The following is a 9,893-nucleotide window of genomic DNA, read 5'->3' on the forward strand; positions in this document are numbered from 1 at the left end:
CTAGTTAACTCTGATTATGATAGAATAGTCTCAATCTGCAAAGGTTTCATCTGAATATCATCTGCAGTGATTACATATTCTAGAAAATTAATTTAACAGATACTGAAGTTGTACTTTGTAAGTTTAATATACAGTTCTGTCTCATCTAAGATCTTCAACACACTTCATACATACTCAGTGTGTTCTTTCTTCTTTGTGAAGTACATCACCACATCATTCAGATATATTATCACCAAGACATTCAGATATGCATAAAGTGTTTTATGAATGAAAGACTGAAATATCACAGAGATATTAGTCAGATCAAAAGACATTACTAGATATTCAAACAATTTCAGTGCAGTTCTAAAGACAGTCTTTCATTCATTCTCAGACTGTATTCACAGCTGTGCATATGTATTAATCACATTCAGTTGTATGAATATAACAGCTTCTGTGAGACAGTTAATCACATTCTCAATCAAAGACAGGAAATAGCAGCTCTTTATTATCTTAGAGTTCAGATCACAGTAATCTACACACAATCTGAGATCTTTATTCTTCTTCTTCACAAATATCACAGAGACTCTCACAGAGATCTGTGAAGATTGAATGAAGTCATTCTTCAGATTCTTCTTTATATAGATCTGCAAGGCCTCTGTCTCATAATGAAAGAGCTTATAGATTGATTCTCAGAAGAGTTTCTACTCTTCTATCAAATCTATTATCAGATTCTTCTCACAGTGAGAGAGAAGCTCAGCTGTCTTTGCTAAGCTGAATATCTCTGCAAGATCTCAGTATTTCTCTGATATCTGAAGCTCAGTTTTCATGACTGTGAGATTCTCAGACACTTACAAAGTCATTATATAAATGAGCTTGTCTTCTCTAATTAACTCTGCAGCATTAACTGATTCTATCTCTGTAAGTGAGTCTGTCAACACTGATTGAAAGTATAAACCTGACTCATAAACAGCTATGTGTGAATTATGTCTTTGAAGTCATGCAAGTTCTAAGTACATGTTATCTGTGATATCTGCAATAATCACAGTTTCTGCAAATCTTCTTCAGATTTCAGAGAGATCTTGCAATTCAAAGATAACTCTTATAAGTTTCTCAGTTCTCAGATCTGAGTTCTTGTACTCTGCTTATTATAAGAGCAGGTTCTCAGTCTTCATCTTTCAGCTTATTTACTTTACAAGCTTTAGAGATATTACAGTGATCTGAGATTCTGAGTTCATCAATACTTCTCATACTTGTAGAGCAGTAGTACTGCAGTGTGATCTCTTCTCATAAGTAAGCATTTTCATTGAGAGAGTAACAGATTCAGATGTCAGCTTCAAGACTCTTAAGAAGGCTGTTGCTGACTCTGTTCATGACTCTTCAAATTTCTATTTTGATTTATTCAGACAGTTTGTGCAGAGATGTTCTAATTTAGAATAGATAAAGCAGAGTTTCTTTTTCTTGATCTCTCTGTTATACACTCTGATCATAGAAGCTTATGAGACTCTCTCTCTCTACTCAGCAGTCAGATACAAATCTCTCTGTGTCTTATCATCTTTTTCTGATAAATCTGTTCTCTGTTATTCTGACTCTTGCAGAGCTGATTGATAATCTGCTCTCTGCAGATCTGTGACTCTCACAGTGATCTGTAAGTGATAAATAAGAGTTATCAGTTTCTTCAGAGTTAAAAACTTAGAGTCTTACTCAATGAGCTTGTTCTGCATGTCTTTATTCAGTCTCTTTATAAATATTATTATTCAGGTCTTGTTTCAGAGCCCTGTTTTCACAGATCTCAATTTATATCATAATTTTATGAAGTGCTGTGAGTAGTCTTCATCAGATTTCTCATCTCTTTTTCTAATATTAATAATTACAGCTTAGATGTTCTCTGTTCAGCTTACAGAGTCTCTCAACTTATTCTCTAAATAGGTCTTGAGAACAGATTATCAGAATCTCTCATGATCATTCTCTAGATAATTCAGTCAGTTCTTAACTTCAGTGTAATAGAGATCTGTTATTACATAGATGACAGCTTCTTTATCTTTCATATCACACAGCTGAGCTTATAAGTCAATTTCAAATACAAACTTGCAAAAGCTTTTATAGATTGTAATTCAGTAAGTGACCTTAAGTGATCACAGCTTAAGAAAGTTTCTTTTTGATTCATAGATGTCTCTGAAGATTATATCTAGAGACTCAGTTTGAGAGTGTTTACAGACAGTAAGCATTTCTTATAGAAAAATAGCTTAGTTCTGTGAGAGATGCTCAAGAATGTTCTTCACTAAGATTGATTTATTCATGAGTTCAGAGAGTTTCTCTGTCACAGATGCAGAGAATGATGTTCTGTGAGTAATTAATAAGTTCTCTGAGACTTCTTTCATGAAAGTTATTCATGATTCAGATGACTGCTTCTGAGTGTCTGCAGTAGAGTTCACAGAAATTGAAGCATGTAAGTTTCTAGTTCTTTCAGTTATAATAAGTGATTGCTGACTGACTGAGCTTGAAATGTAAGAATAAGTACTCACAGATGATTATTTGAGTGTTTGCAGCTTGATGTGATATGTACTGTTAACTACTAGAAGTATTCATGATAGAAAGATAAAATGTAGAGATTAAATGTATAATAGTATTTAAGCTGAGTTATGAATAGTATTCATAAACTCCAGTCTATATAGTTGTGTGTAGCCAAGGGCCGCTAGCCCTATTGATTACGCGAGAGATAGAAATAGGGGTAAAGAATCCGCGAGAAGCGGGATTTCTTACACTGGCTGATCTGTCCCATCATGTGCACTGATTCAGCTGAATCTTTTCTTCTGAGAAGTCTCATGATCTTTACTGACTATGAGAGAAACCAGGACTTTTACTGTGAAAAAATTAGAGTGTTTAAAGCAGGCCTTTACTCAGATACATTAGCATGAAATAATAGAATAGAACATGTAATTCTATTTTATTAATTTCTAGAACTACTGTAATGATTAATAGAGATGATCAAAGACATCAGTATTCAGCTGTCAGAGGTGAAATTCTTGAATTTGCTAAAGACTAACTACTGTGAAAGCATTTATCAAGAATGTTTTCATTAATCAGTGAATGAAAGTTAGAGAATTGAAGATAATCAGATACTGTTGAGTAGATAAAAGAAAACTTCTTATATCTTGTAAAACATGAAGTGCTGACTAATTGTCTAGACTCTCAGACTTGCTTTCAGTATTGTACTTTGTTTTGTCTCTCACAAGACAGTAAACAGCTAGATTAAAAAAGTTGTGAGTCTTTCAGATTAGAGTGTTCATGTTGTTCTATCTGTCAGTCACTGATAAAATGATGACTGCTGATACTGACTTAACTAATAATAATACGCGGTATCATTAAATAGTCTTTCAAAGTAGAACATATAAAACCTTCTCATTAAAGAAAAATCTGTACAAAGTAAGTTCTCTGCCTTAAGCAGAGAAATCTGTGTAAACAGATTGCTAACATTAGAGAAGCAGACAGTTGAACTTAAAATTGCATAGAGTAAGTAAGCACTCTCTGTAAAATTCAAGTTATTAAACTGAGTGATAAATGAGTAACAGCTCTGTAATCCCGGCTGAAGCTTGAAACTAATTCTTTTCAGCAATGTCAATCAACTCAGTAATTAAAAGTGAACAGAGTAAGTATCTCTGAAAATGATAGCTAAGTGAATCACTTAAAAATTAACCCTCTCTGTCTAGGTTCATTAAAAAAGAGCAAGTCAAGCAAAAAGTGCACATGTCAGAAGAATCAGGTAACTCAAGAAATAAACTAGCTTAGTTTAGAAATAGAGTAATCAATTGATGTTTATAAATTCACAGAACACTTCAAGCCTCTCAACAAGAGTTTATAAAAATTGTGAAAATTCTTAGACTTAAGAAGAGAAGTTACAGAACAAGGCCTCTCTTCAAGAAGAGATGATCATCTCAGCAACCTCAAAAGAATCAGAAGATAATGATAATACAGGTGCTAAAAGTGAAGTCTCAGATGTAGAAATGAAAGATAATGAATATGAAAGACTCATTATTTCTTGTAAAAATAAGCCAGGAAACTCAGACTGAAAAACTCCTCTCACACCGGCCAAGCTCTTTATGAATATGCAGCTGTCAGACCTTGACCGCGCCTGTCTTATAGCAGACAGAAAAGTGATTTGAGCAAGTATAAACAGAGCTCTGCTCAGAAGAGAATCAACATACTGAAAGCTATTCTCATTTCTCACAGAGAAAGCAGGGAAAAATGTAACAAAGATTATCTCATTCACATCAAGCTACTATATAATAGTATATGAGATGCAAGCCCGCAGAGACCCCAGTCTCAAGAGGCTTAGAGAAGTGAAATTCAAAGTAGACTGAAGTAGACTGACTATCAGAATCATGAATTTCACATTTAATCACATTTGATCTGATCTTATACATTTCTTAGCATGAATCTCACTGAGACTAATTATTAAATAAATATGCAAAGTGACTATATATCAGATCTCAAAATGAAATCATGACTTGAAAAAAATGAGAAAGTGATTTCATTTGATCTCATTTAGTCTCATTGTTGACATAAAGTTACTATTTTTAGACATTTTAAGGTTTTTTTTGAACTATTTTTAATTTTTTAAAAAGTAATGCTTTTTGATAACACTTAAATAAGATTTAAAGTCATTTAAAGCAATAAAAATAATTTAAAGTGAGAAGTGAAAATCATGATCTCATTTGAAAAATGTGACAAGAGTAGACAGTAAGTCTTACTAAGACAGTATGAGACTACTATCTAATGTTAGAACTGTGTAATGAGATCTGTTGAATTGACAATGAGACTATCAAAAATTCTAATCCTGATCTCAGACATGGTTACACGGTTAGTCTAGACAGATGTCACAGAACTCAGATTGAACTTTAACTTTTTAAATTCAGAGATATAAGAGGTACTGATCTGTATACATATATAATCTTCAGCAGCTCAATGAATACCTCTCAAGATATTCAGACAGCAATTAATTCTCAGTTCAAGAATAAAGAATTCACTGTCTCAGAGTATTACATTTAGAAAGTCATTACAGTCAAGATTTTAACAGAGATATTTATTATATTATTTATCACACTGGCAATGATGAGTGTGAGATCAATTAAAGTCAGTACTGCAAAGCACCTCTGATCATTTCATAAAGAAGATACTCAATACACACTGTGTGAATAAAAAGATCACAAAAGCATAGTATATAATACTAAAAATAACAAATTCAAACTGTCTGAAGTTCTTGTATCATAAAAACCTAAACCAGTTAAGAAATCAGTATCAGAGAAGAAATAAGAAATGAACAGCAGAGAGAAGATACAAGAATATTCTTTTTTATATTTTTCATATATTAGATATCAGGAATCAATGACCGGGCAGAAGATTGTGTTAAGAATTAGTTTCAAGATATAGAGAAGGAACACAGAGCCTGTACTTAATAATACTTAGAAGTATTTAATTTGAAACACTTTAATACTTCTGACTAAAAGCTTCTTTCTGTGCCGCCCCGGTGGCCGAATGATTAATGTGGCCACTTAGTAGCATCTTGGCGTGGGAAACCAAGGCGCGTGGGTTCGAAACCCGCAGGGGATACATTAAATCCAGAACTCAAGCATCTCAGGTTTCTAATAAATACAGAGGTGTACAAATTGCTTCAATGAATTACTCTATGTTTCTGAGCTGAGAAGTTATTATCACATGTATCTAATTGTCACTTCTTTGTATTTTCCTATGTTCTTATTATCTTGGCGTGGTCTCAACACCTGTATTTCCTCCTGTATAATTAACACTTAACCTGTATTTAATATCACGCAAGGACTCATCATAAGCTCCGCTTGCATATGAGTATAATTAGACTGGCCGCCGGGACCATGAATTTCATGTTTGGTTCCATTTGATCTGGTCTTATACATTTCTTGGCGTGAATCCCGCTGGGACTGGCTATCAAAAAAACATGCAAAGTGACTATATATCAGATTTTAAAATGAGATCATGACTTGAAAAAAATGAGAAAGTGATCTCATTTGGTCTCATTTAGTCTCATTCTTAGTATAAAGTTACTATTTTTAGACATTTTAAGGTTTTTTTTAGACTATTTTTAATTTTTTAAAAAGTAACACTTTTTGATAATACTTAAATGAGATTTAAAGTCATTTAAAGCAATAAAAATAATTTAAATTGAGAAGTGAAAATCATAATCTTATTTGAAAAATGTGATAAAAGTAGACAGTAAGTCTCACTGAGACAGTATAAGACTACTATCTAATGTTAAAACTGTGTAATGGGATCAGTCAAATTGATAATGAGACTATCAAAAAATCTGATCCTGGTTTCAGACACGGTCACATGATCAGTCTAAGTATAATGAAAGAATAATAATAATAATAATAATAATCTTTCTGTGCCTTATCTAGAATGAGACTAGAATTTCTAAATATAAGAGAACTAGCTGAAATTAGACTGATTATGTGACTGTGTCTGAGATCAGAATCAGATTTTTTAATAGTCTCATTATCAATTCAACTGATCTCATTACACAGTTTTAACATTAGATAGTAGTTTTATACTGTCTCAGTGAGACTTACTGTCTACTCTTATCACATTTTTCAAATGAGATCATGATTTCCACTTCTCAATTTAAATTATTTTTATTACTTTAAATGACTTTAAATCTCATTTGAGCATTATTATGTGGTTCGGAAGAACGTACGACTGTCGGATAATAACGCAGCCGCTTCCGAACTTGCTTATAAGTGTAAAGGGGGTCATAGCAGCCACTAATTAATTTAGCATATGATATTATAATATATAAGAAGCCGGCGTACATCTGTAATCATACACTGACTCAAGAAATCTTTGAATCACATCTGATAGCATGTCTAAAAACCGGTGAGAAGTACAGGCTTCTTCAGAGTGTGATAATTTCATCTATGAAGTGATTTCTAGTTATCATATCAGTGTGGTTCTAGAACACCTTAAAAGATAGTGTATGAAGAGTGATGAGTGAAAGAGCATCTGATTAATACTGCTTTGCTTGTTAGAGAAAAACTTCACATTCAGATGAATGTCATATACACGAACAGATGAGATGTGAGAAAAAGAGATAATAGTAATAAATCAGATTCAAAGAAGATTACTCTTCACTCAAAGAGATAAAAGAGAGAGATGATCATCATCAAAGTTGTATAATAATAACAGAAATTATATAATGATATAGCAATATAATAATATAGTAATATAATGATACAGTGATATAATAATAGATATTATATAATCAATGAGAAAATCACTGAAATGAATACCTTCTCTAGTTAATACAAATAACATTCTTCTCTGCTACCTGAATCAGAAGGTATGCAGAACCTCTCAGAGAATTTACTCAAAGTAGTAAGAAAAATAACTGAAACTGCTGAATCAGAATTGAAGCTCTGTACATGTACAAGAATTCTAAACAAGATTAAGACATTGCATACACAGTGACAGGCTGAGACAGAAGTTAAATAACAATTGATATTCACTGCAGATCAAGTATTCACTATGAAGAGCTTCATCAACATAATTATTATCATTAATAAGAATAGAGAAAATCAGATCTTAGATCAGCAGTGAGAGATTAAATATTTACACAGATAGATAACTATATCAAATCTGAAGATCTTATCACAATTGTTCACAATCTCTTCAGAAGTATATATATTATCAGAGATCACTGCACAGAATAAGAATCTGAGTATGAAATACATTAAGTCAGAAGATCTGCTGAAGTTATCAAGCTTTAATAGCAACTGAAAAAATAATGCTACAATCAGCTGACTAAGTCAGATGCAATTATATTATTGAATTGAATGTGAACTCACAGACAGACAGTTAATGAAATTCTAATAAGTCTTAAGATCTACTGCATTTCTACATAGAAAAGTGAAGTTATTATAAATAACTGATGAAAAGATAAATCTTACAGACTCAGAGTAATATTCATTCTTACAAATATGAAATGAGTTTTTCAAATGAATCTTACACAACTTTGAGAAAGTGAATGCATGAGATAAGTGTTATAAACATTTCACTGAGTGTAGACAAGTGAGTAATCTTACATTATACTTCATACACTTCAGCTTATACTATCTCATATTAAATGAAGAGCTTTTAACATCTTTCTGTTTACAGATCTTCATTCATGATCTTACATCTGAGTTAAGAGTGAAATGAAAATACTTAATCTCATAATCAGATATAATGAAAGAAGTATACAATATTCTTATTGTATGAGAATAAGTAAGTTAATTATGATAGAAAATACTGCAATCAAGTATATCTCAGTGAAGAATGAGTAATCAGACTTCTATAACATAAGTCACACACTTGAATGTGATAAATCTAGATCTGAATGCTATTGCTAAAGCACTGAATTCTCTGAAAAAGAGATTCTCTGAGTGAAAATCTTGATATCACAAGTATCAAGCTTGCTTCAACTGTGAATGTCAAAATCATGATATAAAAGATTGCACTCAGCATGCATAGTTAAGAGAAGTAAGAAAGTCAAAAAACAAGTAGAATCAGTGAGCTCAGAGACACTCACTGATATTCTATGAAAAGTCTTCAAAGTGAAAGAGATGCCTATATTAGATGACTCTCTGAATTCTTTAAATATCAAGAAGAAGTGGGCTTCTGAATAAAGTGCAGATGAGAATGATGAAGTGAATACTTATCTCAATGCCTTGAGATCTGAAATGTTAATGTATAAGAGACACTTGAATAAGAATTGAGAGATAACTGCAAAAGTGTTAGCAGACACAGAAGCTTTTTATAATATATTAATAATTATATAATCTGAAGACTGAAAGAGGTTCACTGAGTGAAGAATCTCTGATATATAAGATTATCTGATAACTGATATTTGATATTATCTATAAGAGTAAGAGTTTTCTTGCACTTCAGAGAATGATCTTGCTATATTTGAGTATGAGAGCTGCAGAATGTGAAATATAATCTTATTCTCAGACTCAATTGATTTCAAAGATTCAATCTGCAGATTCAATAATGTACATGTTATATACAGTTAACTGATAGAAAGAAAACAGTTTATACAATTCTATCAACTGATATGAGAAGAACATTTCACATCTCTGATATAGAAGAATTAAATCTGCTTACACATTAATAAGCAAAGAGAATAATTTATAAGGCCTTATTTGAAAGCATTCTGTATGTTATACAGGACCCAGAAGCAGAGAAAACTAAGATAAAGAATATGTGAGAGAATAAGTGTATGAAGAAGCTTCTGAAGAAGCATGAGATGATCTTCTAAACAGATTTTTCACTGAAATTACTGCTGAAAAGAGGATTCATACATGAGATTGACACAGAGAATATAAAACCAGTCAATCAGAATGCATACTCTCTGTCATAAATATATCTTGAATAACAGAAGTGTCAGATCACAGATCTTCTAGAACATAGTCTCATACAACTCTTATCAAGTTTGTGAGGCTTTTCAGTTCTATTTATAAAAAAGGCAGGTGAGAAGTGACAGATGTGTATTAATTATCAAGCACTCAATAAGCTTATAATCAAGAATGAATATTCACTGTCACAGACTCAATAACAGTTGAATACAGTTAGAAATGCCTGATATCTATTGAAGATCAATCTTCTCTCAGAATACTGACAAATCTGTGTAGATAAACTATCAGTTCTGTGAATCATATTTAATATGCAATGAGAGAAGTTTGAATTTCTGATAATATTATTTGATCTGATAAATGCATTCATCATCTTTTAAATAATAATGAATACAATTCTTTATAAACAGAATGAAACCTCATATCTTGTATATTTCAATAATATTCTAGTCTTTTCAAACTTATATAATGAATATCTGAAGCATCTTAATAAAG

The sequence above is a fragment of the Blastomyces dermatitidis genome (genome assembly GCF_000003525.1).
Source record: "Blastomyces dermatitidis ER-3 genomic scaffold supercont1.9, whole genome shotgun sequence".
NCBI classification, from domain to species: Eukaryota; Fungi; Ascomycota; class Eurotiomycetes; order Onygenales; family Ajellomycetaceae; genus Blastomyces; species Blastomyces dermatitidis.